The sequence below is a fragment of the Lactuca sativa genome, chromosome 2 (assembly GCF_002870075.4).
Source record: "Lactuca sativa cultivar Salinas chromosome 2, Lsat_Salinas_v11, whole genome shotgun sequence".
NCBI classification, from domain to species: domain Eukaryota; kingdom Viridiplantae; phylum Streptophyta; class Magnoliopsida; order Asterales; family Asteraceae; genus Lactuca; species Lactuca sativa.
Window position 1 is genome coordinate 91,437,359 of NC_056624.2, and position 25,094 is coordinate 91,462,452.

Sequence of the window (25,094 nt, forward strand, 5' to 3'; positions counted from 1 at the left end):
ACCCTAAACCCAATAGCCTTGTCCTACAACAACTTAGATGCAACCCTTAGGACTTATAACACTTATATAAGGTGTTTAGCATGTCCTAGGATGTCTTAACATTGTCAATTAGTAGTTTAAAGTCTAATTAGATGTAACAACCCGAAGTTTGTACCATCATTTGTAATCCTTTTTCGTAACCCTTTTCATTAATCCATTCGCCGCTTTCATTTTCGTTTCCGTTTACGCAATTATATTAGGTCATTAATTTGAGATTATTATTATTAATTAATGGGTGTTCCAACACATTTAGAACTCGTATTAACACCCTATTATAGTAAACGGAATATTTTTAGAATCGACCATATCAGGTTACGGCAACTTGATCAGGTGCGACCAAAAGCCCCGTCTAACGTCGGTATCAAGTAGAATTCCACCGTGTCCAAATCTTGAACACTATTTAAAGGAGATTAAGCTTCCATTTGAAGCTTTTGCTCTCTCTCACTACTCTCTCTCTCTCTAACCTCTCTCCTCAACCAAAGATTCAAGTCCAAAAACATCAATTTAAGGCTTCAAATCTTCAAGGTAACTTCCCTAACTTGTTGTTCAACCTCATTAGCCTTCAAATCCGAGTTTAATCAATGATTTAGGACCTTAAACATGAGTTTACGGCCCTGGAACATGCTTGGGCCATAAACACATAATAAGAGGGTTTTTGAGCCTTAAAACCCCTCCAAATTAATCTTGGGACTTAGATATGACTTCATGGCTTACCAATTCGGACTTAGAACACCTTAATCATCATTTTTGAGGAGTAAACATGAGTTTACTGCCCAAGAACATGCTTGGGCCATAAACTCATCCTCATGGAGAGTAAACTCATTTCCAAGTGTTTAAAAGCCATTTAAACACACCAATAGCCTTGGAGTAAATTCTAGAATCAACCACAATCAGTTTGGTGGCCTTAAACATGATGAAATCCACTCATTTGAGTGTTCACGGCCGTAAACTCCCCAAGAATGAGTTCCTGGGCCGTGAACTCACTTACACAAGTCGTATGATGCTTAAATCTCATTCTAAGGCTTGTATAAATTGTTTTGAATCACATGTGATTCGTCTAAAGCAATTAAATCATCAATATAAGAAGGGTATAGGAGCTTACAGCCGTAAACTCCTTGTTTAGGGCCGTAAACTCCCATTGATGGTGTTCTTGGTGATTTAATTCCTTCCTAAGCCTTAGATAAAATCATACCAATATTCCTCAAGTGCTATCTTGCTATTTAGCATCATAAATCCCTCATCCATGAGTTCACGGCCGTGAACTCATGTGTATGTAGTGTTTAGGGCCGAAAACTCCATAAGGAGCTTACTCTTGAAGAGTAAACACATTATCCAAGTCCCACACGTCCGTAGATGTCACCCGGGTCACTCCAAACACTTGATTTGAAGTGTTTTCACTCATTGGAGTGTATTATCATATCTAATTAGTGGTTTAAAGTCTAATTAGATACATTTGTATATCATTTCATATTACATAGGAACCGCGCACTTTATCAAGCCCTGAACCGACGCTTAGCATCCAAACCGTCACATTTTCTCGTCTGGTGAGTTCATACCCCTACCATTTTTCACTGTTTTTCACTGTTTTCAGGCGGGAATACAAGCAAAGTACATATTCTTTTAACACTGATAGTCATAATAGATAACCGTTTGAACATGCAGAACACGTAAACATATTATTTGTGAAACATGTTATAAAATGTTGTATTTTATATTTTCACAAACGGTTTTTCACATTATATCAGTTAAAAGCATGACATTGAACCTTTAACATAAAATTTAGTACACTGTTTTGTCCTTGGTAACACTCCACAGAGATACGCGAGTGGAGGATTATTGTATTATTACTAGTAAATTTTTTATTCCTATAAATTGGAGACACGTCCTCGGTGAACACTCCACAGAGATACGCAAGTGGAGGACCACATCTGTAACCAGAATCTCTTAGATAGGGAGCGTGACTTGAGTGTATAGATCTATACGGGGCTGACTACCCCACACCTGGCTGCTAGCTACAGCCGAACCGAAAGGTTCAAGGGTGACGAAAGTCATAAGGTGATGTGGACTACTTATTGGCATATCTAGTCTATTGTATGGTTATGGAACTCACAATTAGGATAACAGAGATTTACTAAATAGTAATAATGAATAAAGTAATTAATTTACTTTGTACATATTAGTTATATATATATATATATATATATATATATATATATATATATATATATATATGTGTGTGTGTGTGTGTGTGTGTGTGTGTGTGTGTGTTAAAACTAATACATTTCACAAGGACAACCAGGTTTTTAGTATACATCTTTCACATTTGGTAACCAACATTCAGGAAAATATGGGATTTTCCTGGGGTAACATTTGTACATAAACAGAAACGTGTAACAAACCAGTTAACTAAACTTTACAATTCACAAGAGTAAACATGTTTTCAGTGTACCTCTTTTACATTACATTTTGGGATTCAATAACCAACTTTTAAGAAAATATGGGATTTTCTTGGTGTGTATCATTTTCAAAAAACAGAAAGGAAACCGTACATTTTCAGAAAACAAAACCGCTTATGAACTCACCGGCGTTATGCTGATTTTCAAACTACTTGTATTCTCATGTCCGCATTAGACAGGTACCCGATAATCCTTTTGGCGAAGATGGAATGCGTAGAAGACATGTACTGTTTTTGTTCATATATATTATGTATCACACTTGTACAACTTACTTTTGAAACAAATGTAAACTTTTATATGTAATGTAATGGTTGTTTACTTTACTTACTATGTGCATTCGATTTGATACTCAATGTGGAGTCAACCCCGGAAATGTTTTCCGCCTTCGGTTTTCGGGGTGTGACATTGGATACATATATGTGTGATTATATGTTAACTAGGATCTTTGAGTATGTACAAGTCTTCACTTGACACTTAGTAGTCCTACATCGTTCAGTTCATCCAAACCATAATCAATGTTTTAAATGATTTTAAATGCTATAAGGGGGGGGGGGGGGATACAAGTAGAAAACAACATGCTATAGAATCAATCATATGTGATTCATAACTGTGTTTTCATCCAACTGATTTCACATACTTCAAAATGTGATACATGAAATGGTTTTCTGTCTTAAAACATTTTGTTATCAAATGAATTGCTTTTGAAATGTTTTATAAAATGACATCAAGTCATTGTTATTTATTGTTCAAAACTCTTAAATGTTTTACAAAATCTCTTTCATGTCCTTGGTCAAATCTATATCTATACACTTATGTTCATATATATATATATATATATATATATATATATATATATATATATATATATATGTATGTATATGTATTGATATGATAGCTTTCATTCTTCATTCAGTTCCCACACTCTTGAGTAGCAAGGGTGTATAAACCTTCTTGGACCACAGATACATTCCAGTAAACTATTATAGGGATAGTTTAGGGGATACAAAATATTATTTCTATTACAAAGGAATTACACCAGAGTCAGTTCATTCATGAGTCTATACTAAATGCTATATGAAGAGATACACTTACCTGCATCCTCTTACATGGATACACTTACATGGATACTTATACCTAGATACTATTACATACTATACATGCAGATTAGTTCTGTCTATCCTAGTACAAAAGGATACAATACGGGATTAACCATTCCTGTACCCACCTGTTAGCAACAGAGGTAATGAACATCTACGGATGCCTACGGTTAATACTTATACTAGGGGTACCTTTACGGGACTAACCATTCCTTCGACCTGCTGTTAACTACAGAGGAAAATGAGCATCTACGGTGGTTCAAGGTTACTACTTTTCAGCAGTCGCAATGTCGTGTTTATCCTAATACAAAAGGATAATACTTATATGGCTATATTTTCCCTATTACTTTTATTTTGTGATACGTTCACATAAACGATGAGGTAGACTATATATTGTTAATAGTAGTCATGCAGGGGAAAACCCATCTTTGTTACAGCAAAACATTCAAGTCTTGGCAGAAGACTACTTTCAAAACATTCAGGTCTTGGTAGAAGACTACATTCAAAACATTCGGGTCTTGGTAGAAGACTACTTTTATACTAGTAGGAAATAGGGGATTTTATAGGGTTTTCACACTAATATCAAATGTTTCAATCAAAACTTTACATGGCATTCATAACAGCTTTCCAAAACAGAGTAATGATACTTAAATACTTATGAATTCACCAGCTTTATGCTGATCTACTCTTTCAAAATAACTTGTATTCTGATACGTGTATGGGCTGTTTTGTATTGAGATTGAATAGTGTTTGAGACAAAAACAATAAAAGGATAAATTTGATAAACAAACTAGACCTATAGCTTGTAAATCTGAAGACAAACTAAGACCTATTAGTTTGAATTCGATCAACTCAAGGATCACGTCCAAAAGATGATAATTTGTGAACTATGACAATAATTCAAAGTGACAAAAGGGTTCTTTGATTAAAATTCGTCTATTCCTTTTTCCATGCATAAACTTGGCTTTATATGAAGCCTTTATTACAAATTTGGTGGTTACAAGCCAACCAACCAATTATTCATTAAAACTAGTAAATGAAAATTAAGGAAACTCTTGAAATAACACAAAAAAAACGTCTAAGACACTTGAGGATGAAGAAAAAACGTTTATGCTTCATTAAGGAGCCATAAGAAGCATTAATGAGCCATCAGAAGCATTAAAGTGTAACCCTAATGCACCAAAGAGTGATAAAAACGGCTAGGAGGCTTTATGAAGCAAAAAGTAACGTTTGTAGCACTTATGAATCCTTAAAAATGTTGCCCTACCCTTCATGCAACCCTAATTCAATTTGTGGGTTACCATGCATAACCCAACCATTGAGCCCAAGCCACCTTCTAGCCCACTAGTAATCACTAATCCATCACCTTTTAGGCTTTCATAATCCATGCATGGATCATCCCCTCCCCCTTTGAAAGGAATTGACCTCAATTCATCAAGTCCATCATTATCAAGATAAGGTGAAAGATCTCCCACATTAAAGGTAGCATGCATTCCATGGTCTCCTCCCAAATCCACATTGTAACCATTATCATTTTCAAAATTTGTCACTTCCACGAATGTATCATTCCCTCCTTCTTCGAAAGGAATTGTCCTCAATTCAGTAAGAACCAAATTTTGTTGTTCTCCCATATAAACCTTCCATGACAGCAGGTCTTGAAAACATATTTTAATTGCGGAATGTGACCTTTTCTTTACTCCAAGTTGGTCTCTTCTCCACATACACATTTTCTTCAAATAACTAAAAGAACTCGCCAAATGAAATCCTAACCGCGTCTTCCATTTGTGGATGAAAAACCACTTCCGTACATTCCCATGAACTTGGCCCTGCAAATTAACCTTGCAATAATTTAAATGGTTAATTGTAGTCATTTTAAAGAATGGATCATGGTTTGTATTTGTAAGTTGATGAGCAGTACGCCTTAATATCATGGTTTCCCAATTTAAGGCACACCAAAAGAATATGAGTCCAAACTTCATGAGCATCCTCCCATGTAAATACTTGGGACTTAGATCTTCATATTGATTAATTCTTTCTTCTTTGCTCGTAGAAAGATGGTTTGTAGAAAGATGGATACCATCGTTCGTCTTTCTTTCACCACAAACTTCAAGCCTTCGCTCTTGGTGTTTTTGAACAACGAATGACGAATTAATTAAGATATCTTTTGTTTGTGGACAACACAAAAAATTGGCATACGAATTGTCACACAATGTCTTTTTTCGTGACTGATTGCTACCACCATGAACACATCTTGTTTTGGAAATCATCATATCGTCTTTTGGAGGGTACAAAATTCTACCATCATCCAAAAATAATTTGTCTTGCTGTTTTTGAGCCACGAATGAAAAGTCTTCATCTCTAATTGCACAAAACTTTTTATCAAAAGTAATACGTAAGTCATTTTTCTCCTTTTGATCAATGAATGAAGACAAAACAAAAACATCATTATTAAGATCATAATTAGTAAAATCCAACCTCTCACCATACTTCTTCTTGTCACTAAGGCCTTCAAAATGCAAAATATAAGCATCCCATGGCATCCAAAGTGTAAAAATCTCCCACACTTTGTAACGAATATAAAGATGAAAAATGTAAATACCCCACACTTTAGAAAAGGAATTGTGTTCATAAAAGATATGAGAACCTGAATTTTTGTGGCACTTATAGTCATTGGTTCTCAAGGTTGTGAGCTCTCGGAATGATTTTAGTTGTTCAACAAAAATCACCATTTCTTCAACAATTTTGTGCATATCAACAAAATTGATTTCTTCCACAATTGCTTCAACAATTTCATCTCCGATCACAAAATTAGTTCCTTCTTCAATTTCGTCAATAAATTCCTCTTCAACCAAGAAATGTATTCTTTCACAAAATTCCCCTTCTCCATCGGTGTCGTAGATGGGACCGAAATCTTCTTCCTCATCTTTTTCAATTTTCTCTTCCTCTATATCTTCTTCATCATATAGCTTGCGCAACATTTTTGGACAACAACTGAATTCAAACAAACTTAGCAGATTTTTTTTTTGAACAAGAACTTAGTTACACCCAATCGGAACTAGGCTCTGATACCACTTATGATACGTGTATGGGCTGTTTTGTATTGAGATTGAATAGTGTTTGAGACAAAAACAATAAAAGGATAAATTTGATAAACAAACTAGACCTATAGCTTGTAAATCTGAAGACAAACTAAGACCTATTAGTTTGAATTCGATCAACTCAAGGATCACGTCCAAAAGATGATAATTTGTGAACTATGACAATAATTCAAAGTGACAAAAGGGTTCTTTGATTAAAATTCGTCTATTCCTTTTTCCATGCATAAACTTGGCTTTATATGAAGCCTTTATTACAAATTTGGTGGTTACAAGCCAACCAACCAATTATTCATTAAAACTAGTAAATGAAAATTAAGGAAACTCTTGAAATAACACAAAAAAAACGTCTAAGACACTTGAGGATGAAGAAAAAACGTTTATGCTTCATTAAGGAGCCATAAGAAGCATTAATGAGCCATCAGAAGCATTAAAGTGTAACCCTAATGCACCAAAGAGTGATAAAAACGGCTAGGAGGCTTTATGAAGCAAAAAGTAACGTTTGTAGCACTTATGAATCCTTAAAAATGTTGCCCTACCCTTCATGCAACCCTAATTCAATTTGTGGGTTACCATGCATAACCCAACCATTGAGCCCAAGCCACCTTCTAGCCCACTAGTAATCACTAATCCATCACCTTTTAGGCTTTCATAATCCATGCATGGATCATCCCCTCCCCCTTTGAAAGGAATTGACCTCAATTCATCAAGTCCATCATTATCAAGATAAGGTGAAAGATCTCCCACATTAAAGGTAGCATGCATTCCATGGTCTCCTCCCAAATCCACATTGTAACCATTATCATTTTCAAAATTTGTCACTTCCACGAATGTATCATATTCTCAAGTCACCAGTAGACTGGTACGATGACCAGGTTTTGAGAAGACAGAGCACAGACAAGACTCATCTTTTATTTTGATTACATATTTTAGTGTCTTATTACAATGAAAGAACACACATATATTAAAACTTTACTTCTAATTCAATGGATGATGTTGTTGCTTGTTTACTACTTTACACTGTTATGATACTTCACATGACGTCCTCCACCCCTGAACGTTTCCGCCGTTCTTGGTTTTGGGGTGTGACAATAGTGAGGATCTCATAGTGTAAGAATGTGTGGTTTCGCTCTACTTCCTTTTCCTTGTTTGGATGAGGATATAGAGTAGTATCACATATTCGAAGGCCTATCAGATCTAAGTTATATATAATTTGTTTACCCTATGTAATTGCAGCAGGACTCGATATGGATCACCTCGTGAAATGTTTTAATAATCTCTTAGGATTCCTTAAACATTTCCATTCTCGCACGAACCCTTTAGAAAACCTTATCCACTTCAATGTTCGATAGAAGAGTCGGTTCAGACCCATAAGAGGTTTATTAAGAAGGTTTCCAATCAGGAAATAAATGAATAAGGACGAGACTGTTGAAACCACCATGTGCATATACCTTTAGGGACAGCAGTGGAAATTCGCCTGAACTTCCGAGATTTCAGTCATCCATCATAAAGTGATGACACTTAGATTCAGAAACGGAAGTAAGATGGAGTAGAAATTCAATATGTCTACAAGAGAAGAGAACCTTAGATAAGTACCCAAAGAAAGCCAACGCATGTTCTAGTCAGGGATAAGAGGTGGACAGAGGGAGCCAATACATGGAACACGAGAAGTGTCTTTTCCTCCTTATCGTCACGCTAATAAATCCATAAAATAATACAATTTAGTGAGTTAGTGATTACACTACTCACACTATGTGTTAGGCAAATCGTCTTTCCCGTCGCGATTAAATACGAATAGATCGGATATCAACCCATGAAAGATATACTAACTATAAATACATTGGGATTAAAACACTCTGACTAAGAGATTATACTTTTAAATAGTAAAATATTTAAGTAAGTATACGTGCCTGCATTCATACTAAAATCGGTGTCACAATGACAAGAACAAAGTATTACGATTGTTGAATATCACAATTAAGCCTGGGGATATATGGTCAGTCTTGGGAGTGGCATAGCCTGATCAACTATGCTGGTCCAAGGAGTGATTAGCATATGCCCAAGAATGGTTGTGATGTGGCAACAAGTCTAAAAACTTACCAGCTCAACCACAAAGAAATACCATAGGGGTATTTGGTCTTATTGTAATTACTTATCTGAGAACTAAATAGATTTTTTTTATTATGTCAATAGTTGCTTAGTCGATACACTAAGGTTATATGTACTAGGATGTCATAGACTTAGAATCTGTGAATATTTGTCTTATGTCCTGTCCTCGTTGGGTTGGGGGCTTAGGGTTAGGGTCACTTATTCGAAGGTCTATCCTATCCTAACTACATATAACTGGTATGCACTAAAAAAGTATTGAAGCAACTGATAAGGATCATCTTATAATTATCTAAGTTAGTTCGTCTATTTAGTTAGTTCTTATTATCCCTTTTCTCGTGTAGATATCATGGTTGGATTCCATCCCCACGACAACCCGTACTACCCTAACCACGACAAGGCTGGATGGCTCAGAGAGGAGCCAGAGAATGATCACCCAATCCCTTCGAATGATCACTCAACTGAAGACTTTTCTAGTAGTTCTCGACGTCGATAGAATCTCATCGACCTCTCCTTCAGATATAACCTAGTTTATGTAAAATTCTGGTCTAATTTCCTATCGTTATAAATCTTAGGTCTATTAAGTCTTGATTATGTTGTTGTCCTGTCAAAACTTTCCCATCAGTGGTTGATGTAAGGCCTACTCCTAGGCAACTTTTCCAGAACACGTTACATCTATAATCCAATATTTTTGATAGATACCTAATCTCATGGAAATTATTATCCAAATGTTTTCACCTTTCAGTACTAAACCCACATTCAAACGTACTATTCAATTGTGTTGTTGGACTATGGAGAGTTAGTCCATGAGCCACTGTCCTTATTTATTTATTCTTACCGTGTTGTCATCTTTTAATCGTATAGTCAAAAGATGCCGCCTCACAGGAATCCAAGGCGTAACCCTAATAACGAAACGCCTATACCACCTCCTCCTTTCGACGCTGCCATGTTCCAAGCAGCCTTCACGGCTGCAGTAGCAGTTGCCGTGTCAGCCATCAATGCTCTTGTCCCTAGTGGATCGGGAACGGGTGCACCTTCTTCTCACCATGGCAAGAGCCATGGGCATCCCAGGGAATGCACCTACAAGGACTTTACAAATGCTAAACCCCGAATCTTCAATGGAACTGGTGGGGTTATGGTCTTAAGGCAGTGGATTGAAAAGACAGAAGCAGTCTTTGAGATTTGTGCTTGCCCGAAGGGCAACAAGGTCAAGTTTGCTACTTGTACTTTTTCTGACAGAGCGTTAACTTGGTGGAATGGCAATGTTAAGTCCCTGATAATATCAGTGGCAAATTTTATCAGCTGGGAAAACTTGAAAGCCATGCTAATGAGAGAGTACTGTCCTCGAGGGGAAATACAAAAACTCGAACAGGAACTCTGGGGTCTAGAAATGGTTGGTTCCGACATATCAACCTATATGAATAGATTCTGTGATCTGGCACTTCTATGCCCTGATATGGTTGCTCTCGAGAGCAAGAAAATAGAGAGATACATCTGAGGACTATAACCCCAGATCCAGTCAAGTGTGTTAGCATCCAAGCCTGTCACTTTTGACAGCACCAAGGAGCTGGCACAATCTCTCATAGATCACGGGAAACGCCAGAACCCGACAATCCCTACGCCCCAGCCACAAAAAGGACACAACAATGGCAACAAGAAGAAGGGGTGAAACAAGAGGAAAAGCGGGGCTTCGCAAGAGTCCTCAAAGAGACAACAACTTGTGGCAATCAATGCTGCCACAGTAACCCCTGTTGTTGATGTGATCTCACCCAAAATTGAGGTTTGAACACGTTTCGCCCGATCGTTCTTTTGGATAGAATAAAATGTATTTTATTTGGATACTTTGTTGCTAGGATTAGCCTTTAGTTTTGGTATTTACTTGACATTTGGATTTTGGTCATTTTTGGGGTTTGTCCAAAAATGACATAACTCTTGTTTTTCTTTTTCTTTTTTTGAATTTATAAAATCTTTGCCAAGGCTTCGGCCTTTTTCCCAAAAAAAAAAAAAAAAAAAAAAAGGTGGAAACCGTGACCCGTTGTCTATAAAGAGACAAGAACCTTGGTATAAAACGCCACAATCAACCCACCAAATTGATTGATAAGTTTGAACGCCACAAGCTATGAAAACCTGATAAGTTCTAAAGTTCACAAAGAACGAAAAAAGAGTTAAAAACTCACAAATTGTATTCAAAACTTGATTGATTTCAAATGGATACAAATACCACGTTTTTATAGTGTGGGAAGAGCACCTAAAGAGCCATGAATTAAAGAAGTGTCTTTAATTTAAGGCATTTAACCCCCAAGTTTAAAACTATGAACCTAGACATGGTTTATCACAAGGTTCATGTAACCTAAGACCCTTTTATCTCCCCAACACTTATTTAGGATATATAAAAACGAAAATTACATAAAAATATAGAAAAAAAACGAAATGGGCTTATAAAGGCTCTTATTGTATCTTGTAAATCACTCTTGGACTTGAATTATGGTAATCCAACTTTGATTGGGTCCAATGGGTCTCCATACACTTTCTTGAGTACAAACTTCTCTAACCAATCCATTTAAAGCCTCTTTGAATATTTTAGCTCGTGCCCTCGTAACTGGTCCATCTGGCATTTGATTTGGATCCTTTGTTGACAGCTGTGGGTTTGCATCATTCTCCTCCTCTTGAAAAGGATTTGTCCTCAAATCAGAACCTACATCAAAAGGAGCTAGATCAGTTACATTGAAAGTTGCACTAACATTATACTCACCCGGCAGGTCCAATTTGTATGCATTGTCATTGATACGCTCTAAAACTTGGAAAGGACCGTCCCCTCTTGGAAGCAATTTTGAACGTCGTTGGGCTGGAAATCATTCTTTTCTCATATGTAACCAAACCCAATCACCCGGTTCAAAAATCATCTTGCGTCGCCCTTTATTCGCTTGTTTTGAATATTGCTCCGTTCTTCTTTCTATATTTAGTCTTGCTTTCTCATGTATCTGTTTCACAAATTCAGCCTTTTTGTTTCCATCTAAGTTAACCTGCTCAGAAAAAGGCAAAGGTGATAAATCCAAAGGAGTCAAAGGATTAAAACCGTATACAATTTCAAATGGTGACATTTTTGTAGCAGAATGAGTGGCACGATTGTATGCAAACTCAACATGTGGCAAACAGTCCTCCCATGTTTTGATGTTCTTCTTTATTAAAGCCCTCAACAAGGTGGACAACGTCCTATTCACCACTTCTGTTTGACCATCCGTTTGTGGGTGGCAAGTTGTTGAAAACAAGAGTTTTGTCCCTAATTTTGCCCACAAAGTTTTCCAAAAATAACTCAAAAACTTAGAATCCCGATCTGAGACAATGGTTTTTGGCATTCCATGCAACCTGACAATTTCTCTAAAAAACAAATCAGCAATGTGAGATGCATCATTAGTTTTATTGCATGCAATAAAATGAGCCATTTTAGAAAACCTATCAACAATCACAAAAATAGAGTCCTTTCCACTTTTGGATCTTGGTAGACCCAACACGAAGTCCATTGAAATATCAACCCATGGTTCACATGGTATTGGAAGTGGAGTATATAAACCATGATGTTGAACCTTGGATTTGGCTTGCTTGCACACAATACAATTATTGCAAATTCTTCCAACATCCACCTTCATTTTTGGCCAAAAGAAATGTTCCTGCAAAGTAGATAATGTTTTTGCGATCCCAAAATGTCCCATAAGGCCTCCACTATGTGCTTCTCTAACCAGAAGCTCACGCAAGGAAGATTTAGGAATGCAAAGTCTTGATTCTTTGAACAAAAAAGCATTATGTAAGAAAAACTTTTCAAAAGAGCATTGTTCACAAGCTTGGTAAATCTGACCAAAATCAACGTCATTGTGGTATAATTCCTTGATTTGTTCAAATCCTAAAATTTTGAAATCTAGAGAAGAAAGTAGAGAGTGTCTACGTGACAAAGCATCAGCCACAACATTTTCCTTACCTTTCTTGTATCGGATGACATAAGGAAATGTCTCAATGAACTCCATCCACCTAGCATGTCTTTTGTTTAATTTGTGTTGTCCTTTTAGAAACTTTAAGGACTCATGATCTGAATGAATTACAAATTCTTTAGCCCACAGATAATGTTGCCATGTTTTCAATGCTCGGACCAAAGAATAAAGCTCTTTGTCATAAGTTGGGTAATTTAAAGTTGCCCCACTTAATTTTTCACTGAAATATGCCAAAGGTTTACCCTCTTGCATCAAAACAGCACCAATTCCAATTCCTGATGCATCACATTCAATTTCAAATGTTTTGTCAAAATTAGGCAAAGACAACAAAGGAGCATGAGTTAAGTGAAACTTGAGTTGTTGAAAAGCATGCTCTTGTTCTTTGCCCCATTTAAACCCAACATTCTTTTTGATGATTTCTGTAAGTGGTGATGCTAAAGTGCTAAAATGTTTGACAAACCGGCGATAAAAACTTGCCAGGCCATGAAAACTTCGAACTTCACTTATAGTCTTTGGAGTTGGCCAATCTTGGATGGCTTTTACCTTTTCTTCATCAACAGCCACTCCTTCGGAGCTCACCACATACCCAAGGAAAACAACTTGGTCAGTACAAAAGGTACACTTCTCCAAGTTAGCATATAGCCTTTCTTTCCTAAGCACACTCAAAACACATGTCAGATGCTCAAGGTGATCTTTTGGACACTTTGAATAAATCAAAATATCATCGAAGTAAACAACCACAAATTTGCCAATATATTCACGCAAAACATGGTTCATTAATCTCATGAAGGTACTAGGAGCATTAGTTAGGCCAAAAGGCATTACTAACCATTCATATAAACCATGTTTTGTTTTAAAAGCTGTTTTCCACTCATCACCTTCTTTCATGCGAATTTGGTGATACCCGCTTTTTAAATCAATTTTGGAAAAAAGTTTTGCTCCATACAACTCATCAAGCATATCATCGAGTCGGGGAATGGGATGACGATACTTTACCGTAATATTGTTGATGGCACGACAATCTACGCACATTCTCCAAGAACCATCCTTCTTTGGCACCAACAAGACTGGAACGGCACAAGGGCTCATACTTTCTTGAACCAATCCCTTTGCAAGTAACTCTTCAACTTGCCTTTGTAGCTCCTTGGTTTCTTCAGGGCTTGTTCTATAGGCTGGTTTGTTGGGAATAGACGCCCCAAGCATAAAGTCAATTTGGTGTTCAATCCCACAAATTGGTGGCAATCCATTTGGAACATCCTCAACAAACAAGTCTCCAAATTCCTGCAAGAGAGAGGTAACATCGCTCGGAAGAGTTCCGGCCGAAATGTTAGTGGCTATTGGAGCTTCTTTGAACAAAAGAAGCACAAAATGCATTTCTGATTTAAAAGCTTCTTTTATCTCACTTTTTTTGCCAGTGCAATATATTTATTTTCCTTTTTTTCTTTCCCTCTTTTTTTCATGTTTTCTTTGTTTTTTTCACTCTTTTTTTTTGTTCACTTTCTTTTTTTTGTTCATTTTCTTCTGTTTTCTCACTCATTTTTTTTTGTTCATCATCTTTTTTTTTCTCACTCTCTTTTTTTCCTTCGCTCTCTTTTTTCGCATCTTGTTGAAGTTTTACTTGATCTTGGTAAACTTGAATTGGTGACATTGGTACAAGAGTTACCGGTTTTGTTTTGTAAACAAAAGTGTATTTGTTAGTGAAACCGTCGTGACTTACGTGTCTATCATATTGCCATGGTCTACCTAGCAGCAAGTGAGTGGCTTGCATAGGAACAACATCACACAACACCTCGTCTTCATATCTTCCAATCCGAAATGAAACCATCACCTGTTTTGTAACTCGCACCTCACCACTATCATTGAGCCATTGAAGTTTGTATGGTTTTTGATGCTTCATCGTGGGTATACCTAACTTTTGAACCATGGAAGTACTTGCAACGTTAGTACAACTCCCACCATCAATTATAACACTACATACCTTGCCTTGAACATAGCAACGAGTATGAAATATATTCTCCCTTTGGGCATCATCTCCCTCCTTGGATTTAATGTTTAGAGCTCGTCTTGCAACCAACAAATCACCTTGAACAGCCACCTCTTCATCATCACTACAATCTTCCGGTGAAACTATAGAATCTGATTCACTCGCCATTTTCTCTAACCACCATGGTAAGCTTATTTGGACATTGACTTGCAATATGACCCCTTCCTTGACACTTGAAACACTTTATGTCACGATTCCTAAAAGTAGAAGAATCAGTTTTTCCTTTTGAAGAGTTTGTTGTTTTAGGATCAGATTTGGAATTAGAAGAAGAAGTAGGTGTATTTTCTGATTTTTTTGAAGTACTAGCCTTCCAAGTGTTATTTCGAGACCCGCCACCTCTTTTTAATTGTTTTTCAATTTTAACAGCCATATGGACCATGTATTCAATTTCAACATAATGTTGCATCTCAACGCGATCACGAATTTCAAGATTTAAGCCATTTAAGAATTTGGCCATGGTTGCCTCAGGATCCTCCTCAATATTGGCACGAACCATCATAACCTCCATTTCTTTGAAGTAATCATCAACACACTTGCTGCCTTGTTTTAAGCTTTGAAGTTTATTGTGGAGATCACGAAAGTAATGACTTGGCACAAACCGTCTTCACATGACACTCTTCATTTCATCCCATGTCTCAATAGGCCTTTCTCCATTTCTCCGTCTAGTGATTAGAAGTTGATCCCACCATGTTAGTGCATAATCAGAAAACTCAACTACGGCTAGTTTTACCTTCTTACAGTTGGAATATTCATGACAATCAAATATGAACTCCATTTTTGTCTCCCATTCAATGTACGCGTCCGGGTCTGATTTGCCTTTGAAAGAAGGAACTTTCATTTTAATAGAACTTAAATTGTCATCTCTTCGTGACCTCCTTCTATTTGGTCGCCTTTCAGGTTCCCAACCATCATCCTCCTCTTCCCCGTTAGAAACCTGTGATGATGCTCGAGATCGAGTTCTTTGTACTTGTGCCTCCATTCGGTCCATTCTTTCATGTACTTGGTTAAATTCATTTGTCATCAAACGTCGCATCTCATCCATCATAGCTTGAACTTGAAGGTTTGGTGGGGGGTTTTGATCACCCATCTTATATTTCTGCCAAAAAAAAATAAAATAATAATAATAATAATAATAATTTACTTCCTCCCAACACTCACTCACGTGTTTCTCTCAAAAATAGTTCACTCAACCCTCGTGTATCCCTCGAATGGCTTTTACCCTCTTTTAGTCTCACCACACAGCCTTTTAACACTCCCTTTTAACTCTTAAAGTTCTAAACAAACTAATGAAGCAATTATCAAATTTGAACTTGTGGCCTTGAGGAATTCAAACTTACCAAACAAATCAAAAGAAATTGTATCCAAATTAAAGTAACCTCAATACACGAAAAGAAAGCCAAACAAACTTGGCTTTGCTAATGATGAAGCAAACAATGAGTTATTTTATTTTATTTTTTTGAAAAAAATGACTACACTTGCAATTCAAATTGACTTTATAGAAAAAAAAGGCTTTACTTGTTCCTCCTCTTCTTTCTTTCTTTTTTTTCCTTTTTTTTGTTTTTTTTCTCTTTTTTTTTTCTTTGTAAATCTTTTTTTTTTTTTTTGTAAATATTTTTTTTTTGCTTTTTTTTTTCTTTCTTTTTTTTTTTTTGCTTCTTTTCGTTTTTTTTTTTTTTTACCTTTGATTTTTTTTTGAGGAAACTAATAGCCAAATGAAAACATAAAGGAAACAAAAGAAATGTAGAATATAGAAGTTTAACAACTTAGAAATTCAAAAGTCGCTAGTAAGAACCTTGACAACTTGTGACAAGACCCGCTACCAATATGCGTCTTAGAACTCAAGTAATCAAGGAAGAAAACAAAATAGATATGCAACACAAAGAACTGGCTCTGATACCAAATGATGTGATCTCACCCAAAATTGAGGTTTGAACACGTTTCACCCGATCGTTCTTTTGGTTACAGAATTGTAAAACAAAGGTGGAAACCGCGACCCGTTGTCTATAAAGAGACAAGAACCTTGGTATAAAATGCCACAATCAACCCACCAAATTGATTGATAAGTTTGAACGCCACAAGCTATGAAAACCTGATAAGTTCTAAAGTTCACAAAGAACGAAAAAAGAGTTAAAAACTCACAAATTGTATTCAAAACTTGATTGATTTCAAATGTATACAAATACCATGTTTTTATAGTGTGGGAAGAGCACCTAAAGAGCCATGAATTAAAGAAGTGTCTTTAATTTAAGGCATTTAACCCCCAAGTTTAAAATTATGAACCTAGACATGGTTTATCACAAGGTTCATGTAACCTAAGACCCTTTTATCTCCCCAACACTTATTTAGGATATATAAAAACGAAAATTACATAAAAATATAGAAAAAAAACGAAATGGGCTTATAAAGGCTCTTATTGTATCTTGTAAATCACTCTTGGACTTGAATTATGGTAATCCAACTTTGATTGGGTCCAATGGGTCTCCATACACTTTCTTGAGTACAAACTTCTCTAACCAATCCATTTAAAGCCTCTTTGAATGTTTTAGCTCGTGCCCTCGTAACTGGTCCATCTGGCATTTGATTTGGATCCTTTGTTGACAGTTGTGGGTTTGCATCAGTTGTCCCTGCAAACCCCTTACCAGCAAAAACTTATGCTGGAAATCTTCTGAGGTGCAACAAATGCAACTTCCATCACCACGGACCTTGCAAGGAAATGCAGTGCTCTAACTGCAACAGGAAGGGGCATACAACTCGTTTATGCAAAACTCCAGCAGGGCCGACCTCCCAAGTTCCTAATGCCGGTGTGGGCCAAGCTTGCTACGGTTGTGGCAAGGTGGGCCACTACAAGAGGAACGGCCACGAGGAAGCCATAGCTGATCCTACGATAGTTACTAGTACGTTTCTCCTCGATAACTCTTATGCTTGCATACTTTTCGACAGTGGTGTAGAGAAAAGTTTCGTAAGCCATAAAATTGCACACCTACTTAAACAAAAACCATGTACATTAGATAAATCATTCATGGTAGAAATGGCCAACGGGAGAACGGAAAGTACTAATTGCATATACGTAGGTTGTACTTTAACTTTAGATGGCCATACTTTCAAGATAGACCTCATGCCAGTCCCAATTAAATGTTTCGACGTTATTATCGGTATGGATTGGTTGAGTCTTCTTCGCGCCAACATCATGTGCTTTGAAAAAGCAGTTCCTCTTAACCTTCCTAACAACGAAACCTTAGTTATCTATGGTGACAAACCTAGTACGAGCCTTCGCATCATTTCGTGCATCCAATCTCAGAAGTGCTTACGAAAGGAATATCTTGCATTCCTCATGCACATCGTCGATACGAGTCTAGAAGTAAAAGACATTCAGAACATCCCCGAAGTACGCGACTTTCCTGACATCTTTCCAAGAGAACTTCTCGGATTACCACCACAACACCAAGTCGAGTTCAGAATCGACTTAGTACCAGGGGCTACTCCCATAGCCAAATCTCCTTACTGTCTGGCACTGGAAAAGATGTAGGAACTTTCCAGTCAGCTTAACGAACTTCTCAAGAAGGGATTCATAAGGCCAAGCTTCTCACCATGGGGAGCACCGGTCTTGTTCGTCAAGAAGAAGGATGGATCCTTTCGTATGTGCATCGACTTCAGGGAACTCAACAAGCTTACCATTAAAAATCGGTATCCCTTGCCCCGCATAGACGATTTATTTGATCAACTTCAAGGAGCCAACTACTTCTCAAAGATAGATCTACGATCCGGATATAACCAACTACGAGTGTTAGAGGAGGATGTTCCCAAGACAGCCTTTTGAACTCGTTATGGGCACTACGAATTCGTAGTGATTCCATTCGGATTAACTAATGCGCCCGCAGTATTCATGGATTTAATGAATAGGGTGTGTCGTCCTTACTCGGATCAGTTCGTCATCGTCTTCATCGATGACATACTCATCTAATCTAGAAGTAAGGAAGAACATAGTCAACATCTCCGCAGAGTCTTGGAAACATTACGATCGGAGAAGCTCTACGCGAAGTTCTCTAAGTGCGAATTTTGGATTCGAATAGTCGAATTCTTGGACCACGTTGTTAGCGAAGAGGGAATACACGTGGACCTTTCCAAAATCAAGGCCATTGAGAACTGGTCAGCACCGAAGACACCTACAGAAATTCGTCAATTTCTAGGTCTCGCTGGCTACTATCGCAGGTTCATTCAGAACTTCTCCCGCATAGCGAAACCTCTTAAGACATTGACCCAGAAGGGCGTGGCCTTTGACTGGGAAGAGAAACAGGAAAGAGCATTCCAAACACTCAAGCGAGCCTTGTGCACCGCACCAATACTATCCCTCCCCAAAGGGATAAAAGACTTCGTTGTGTATTGCGATGCATCAAATCAAGGACTCGGATGTGTTCTGATGCAACGAGGTAAGGTCATCGCCTATGCCTCGAGGCAGCTAAAGACACATGAGGTTAACTACACCACCCACGATCTTGAACTAGGAGCAGTTGTGTTTGCTCTGAAGATCTGGAGACACTACCTGTAGGGTACAAAGAGCACGATCTTTACAGACCACAAAAGTCTGACATTTTCGACTAGAAGGAGCTCAACATGAGACAACGACGGTGGGTCGAGCTACTTAATGATTACGAGTGCGAAATTCGTTATCATCCGGGTAAAGCCAACTTAGTAGCTGACGCCCTTAGTCGGAAATAATACTCTGGTCGTAGAGTCAAATCTTTGACTCTAACTATCCATTCACACTTGTCCATGCAAATTAAGGAGGCTCAGCTCGATGCTTTGAAACCTGAAAATGTGGCAGGTGAATCCCTGAGAGGGATGGATAAGAACTTGCAAATCAAGGGTGGTGGAGCCTTATACCTCATGGATCGGATCTAGACACCGAAACACGGTGGCTTCAGAGACTTGGTCATGACCGAGGCACACAACACTCGTTATTCCGTCCACCCAGGTTCAGATAAGACGTATCTGGATCTTAAAAAGTTATACTGGTGGCCTAACATGAAAGCAAATATTGCTACCTTTGTAAGTAAACGCCTTCCTTGCGCGAAGGTAAAGGTCGAATACCAGAAACCCTCCGGTCTTCTACAATAATCGGAGATACCAAAATAGAAGTGGGAGCGGATCACTATGGACTTCATAACCAAGTTCCCCAAGACAACGGGTGGACTTGATACCATATGGGTCATCGTCGACAGATTGACCAAGTCTGCACACTTCCTACCCATCAAAGAAACCGACAAAATGGGAAACTTACGAGAACCTACATTAGGGAGATTGTACGACTGCACGGTGTTCCCATATCCATTATCTCAAACAGAGATAGTAGATTCACTTCAAGGTTCTCACAGTCGCTATAAAGTTCCCTAGGAACTAGGCTGGACATGAGTACAGCCTACCATCCACAGACCGATGGACAAAGTGAGAGAACTATCCAAACCTTAGAAGATATGTTGCGAGCCTGTGTGATTGACTTTAGGAAAGCTTGGGATACTCATTTACCCCTTGTCGAATTTTCCTACAACAACAGTATCACACGAGCATAAAGGCAGCTCCTTTCGAAGCCCTCTATGGCCGAAAGTGCAGATCCCCTCTGTGCTGGGCTGAGGTGGGTGATACCCAGTTAGCTAAGGGACGAGCTCCTGAAAGCACTCTAATGGGTCCGAAGATCATTTGGGAAATGACAGAGAAGATCGTTCAAATTCGTGAATGATTGAAAGCCTCTAGAGACCAACAGAAAAGCTACGCTGACAAGCGAAGGAAACCATTGGAATTCCAGGTGGGCGACCGTGTTCTACTGAAGGTCCCACCCTGGAAGGGCTTGATACGCTTCGGAAAGCGTGGGAAGCTCAATCCAAGATACATAGGGCCTTTCGAGATTCTTACCCGAATTGGCCCCGTAGCTTACAAACTCAATCTACCGCGCGAACTCAGTAACGTACATTCTAGCTTCCACGTCTCGAACTTGAAAAAGTGTATGTCCAACGAGACTCTTGTTATCCCACTCGACGAGATCGAGATCAATGAGAGCCTCAACTTCGTGGAAGAACTAGTAGAGATCATGGACGAGGTCAAGCAAACAAAGCAGATTCGTATCCCGATAGTGAAGGTTCGCTGGAACGCCAAGCGGGGACCTGAATTCACTTGGGAACGAGAGGATCAAATGAAGCTGAAATACCCTCATCTTTTCGCTTAATTATTTGTAACTTCGTAATTGCTTAAATTCTAATTTCGGGACGAAATTCCTTCTAACGGGGGGATGATGTGACAACCCGAAATTTCCAATTGTACGAACATTATCTATTCAATAGAAGCTAGTCCAGTTTCAGTGGTTTTCATACTTTTCCGAACAAGTTTGTGTACATTAGGGTTTACGTTTGAGGAGATATCAGGAGAGTGGATGCTCCTGGGTTTGTGAAATTTGAGCATTCCAAGTTTCATAATGTTACAGTGCTATTTCCAGAATAAAAATATTTTCTGCCAAAATATTTCAGGACTATAAATAGATTTCTGAATTTAATTAATTCATTATTCACAATTCCAAATAGAGAAAAGCCATTTTCTCTCTCACGGATCTTCGGGTTTTCATCCCAGATTGTGAGTCTACTTTCCTAGATGTGTTTCATTACTTGTTATATGCTTTATAACATCATTTACATGTCTAAAATGCAAGATCCGGGAGTTTACCGCCCAAGAACGTTCTTGGGGAGTAAACTCCAAAATGGAGCTTTAAGGCTACCTAGTCCCATTTCCTTGATAGAAAACTAGTTAGGGACTTAATGAATGATCATTAGAGGCTTGAAATCATTTAAGAACCACAAGTTATAGGAGTTTACGGCCAAGGATATTTCTTGGGCCGTAAACCCCTTTTCAAGGGCTATAAGTGCCCTAAACCAACCCTAAAGCTTAAGGACAATTACCCTCTAATGCTTGTAGCTATTTTGGACACCAAAACACTTCAATATCATTAAGTTTTAGGAGTTTACGGCCAAGATATGCTCTTGGGCCGTAAACCCCTTTTCCAAGGGTAAAATGCACCCTAAACACCCCTAAGGCCTTAAGACTTTTACCCTTGAATACATAGGACTTGAATGGGGATTAAACTACATTAGAACCATCCCTAAAAGGGAGTTTACGGCCAAGGAACATCACTTGGGCCGTAAACTCCAAGTGAAGGCACAAATGTGTGCCTCTTGTCCCCTTTAGCCTTAGATAAAAACATGGAAGCTATCCTACATGTGCAAGTGCCTCAAATGAATTAAAACCAACACCCCATAGGAGTTTACGGCCGTAAACTCTAGCGGATATGGTCATTAGGCCGTAAACTCCTCTATGGAGAATTCTAGGGCCTTAAACTACTTCAAGAATTATTCCAACAATGCTAGGCTTATTCTAGGATTAATATAGCACTTCAAAACACCCAAAACCACCAAGTGAGGAGTTCATGGCCGTAAACTCATGGGTTCACGGCCATAAACTCCAAAGGTGGGGTTTGTTGGGTGGTGAACTCTTATACAATGTCATTTGGTGCTTCAAACCCTTTTGCCTTGTCCCGTAGCAAATTAGATGCAACCATTAGGACCTTTAACACTTATGCAAAGTGTTTTACATGTTCCTAAGTGTCTTAACTTATTTGTTAAGTTATTATTTGGCTAATTAGTTATATATATGCTTATTATATGATAACTAGGCTCGTGCGTCTAAACAAGTCTCCGTTTGCCACCTAGCACGATATCCGACACTGCAATTCAAACAGCTCACCACAAGTGAGTTCATACCCCTTTAATCAACCTTTGAAATGATTTTAAATGTTTTAAATACTTTATGGGGGGAATACAAGTCAAACACTTATACTTATTGCTTCAATCACATGTGATTGCATTTAATCACATGTGATTAATAACTAGGAAACCAATGATTTTTACCACTGTTCAAACTGTTTATCAAACTGCTTTACTTTGAAATGTTTTACAAACTCTTTTACTTTCCAAACTTATTTACAAACTGTGATTCAAACCTATGTTCCTTATACTTAAACTGTTTATCAACTTATGCCTTCAAATTGTTTTATAGATTGACATCAAGTCGATCTTTTCTTGAAATTCTATTTATGTTTCAAATGTCTTATGAAAACTTATTTATGCCTTTATCAATTGCATGCCCATATATGTATAGATGTATAAATAATGTTTAAAGGGCTTAGGAAGGCCATCCGCCCTATTTCCTTTTTCTCGATTTGGATGTGGTCTGGTGGGATTTTGAATGACCATCCGAAGGTCGTTTCAATATTAATTATATATCAAATATACATATATAGACATAAAAGTACTTCCATATACATACGTACTAGACACATCATTAGTTAGTTACCATCGGGGTAACACAGGATCGTACATATACAGCTATACTAGAAACATGAACATATACAACTATACTATGAGTACATATACAGCTATACTAGAAACATGAACATATACAGCTATACTAGAAGCATGAACATATACAGCTATACTAGAAACATGAACATATACATCTATACTAGAAACATGAACATATACATCTATACTAGAAACATGACATATACATCTATACTAGAAGGAGAACATATACGATTATACTAGAACGAGAAACATTACATATACATGAACACGTTAACAATTGTGATCCACTGTGTCGGAGCATGCCTTAAATGTCATGGCCCGAGTTGTAGCCAGAATTCTCTTGGAGGGAGAGCGTGAGTTTGCGTATAGATCTATACTGGATTGACTATCCTACACCTTGCTGCTAGCTACAGTCGGACCTGCAGGTCTGTGGGTGCCAAACGTCATTTTCTTTATTACGACCATTCATTATGTCGTTGTTACCAGTCGATAGCATGGTGCAATTTATCACATATTACCTTAATATAAATCTGGTTTAAGGTAGTTAGTACAGCAGTAGTTCCTAGCATACAAAACTACAGTACTACAATGATTTACCCATTACATATTTTAGTGATAACCTCACTTAAGCATAAATGTACAAACTATATTTTATTAAATGATAGTTACACTTGGGAAATTACACACTTTTACAACAATCGAGTATACAAAACAGTTAAGCCTTGGTAGAAGGTTACTTTAATAGAAAATATAGGATTTTCTGAGAGATTCAAACTTTTACTAACACTTTCAAACACTTACTTACATTTTTACAAACTTATACATTGAGACAGGTTCAAACGTTTTTGACAACAAACATTGACACTAAAATACTTATGAACTCACCAGCTTAATGCTGATAAACTCTTTCAAAATAACTTGTATTCTCAGGTCATCAGTAGACAGGTACCGAGGCCAGCTTTTGAGAAGATGGAGCGTATTCAAGACTCATCTTATTATTTTGACTTACATTATTTTGGTGTCTATAACTGTACAGAACACACTTGTATTAAAATTATATATTTAATGCAATGGATGATGTTGTTTGCTTATTTACATTTACTGTGTTGTGATACTATACATGACGTCCTCCGCCCCGGAACGTTTCCGCCGTTCTTGGTTTTGGGGTGTGACAGATTGGTATCAGAGCATTGTTTATAGTGAATCAAGTATATCAACCCATAAAAGATATACTAAACTATAAACCCAAAAGGGATTAAAACACTCTGACCAAGAGTCTATACTTTAAATATTAAAATATTTAATTAAGTATACTAGTCTGCATTCATACTAAAATCAGTGTCACAATGACAAGAACAAAAGTATTATGATTGTTAAATATCACAAGTGAGCTTGGGGATGTATGGTCAGTCCTGGGAATGGCATAGCCTGATCAACTATGCTGGTCCTAGGAGTGATTAGCATATGCCCTAGAATGGTTGTGATATGTTAACAAGTCTAAAAACTTACCAACAATACCACAAGAAGATCAGTAGAACTTAAACTTAAAATATAATAGGTGTATTTTGTACTACTAGTTACACGTATACTATATTCTTATACCTCTCTTCTTGCGTAGATTTAAATGGTTGGATTCCATCACGGCGACCCGTACTTTCCAAATGAAGGCAATGTCGGGTGGATCGATGAAGAGCCCGAAGATGAGCATCCAATCCCTTTGGATGATCACCTCGCAGAAGGCTTTTCTGATGGATCCGACTCCGAGCCTGAAGTCAACAACCTATCGCTTGTAGGTCAAGCCCCGAACAACAACCCTCGACCAGCTTTTCCAGGTCCTACTCCCATGTGGGCAAACAACTTGAATCGCTGGAG

At 37.7% G+C, this 25,094-nt stretch overlaps 1 pseudogene; it reads right to left on the minus strand.

Annotated features, from left to right (window-relative positions):
- Nucleotides 1-10,751: 10,751 nt before the first annotated feature.
- LOC128132340 (uncharacterized) lies at nucleotides 10,752-15,927 on the minus strand (annotated as a pseudogene).
- Between the last annotated feature and the right edge of the window lie 9,167 nt (nucleotides 15,928-25,094).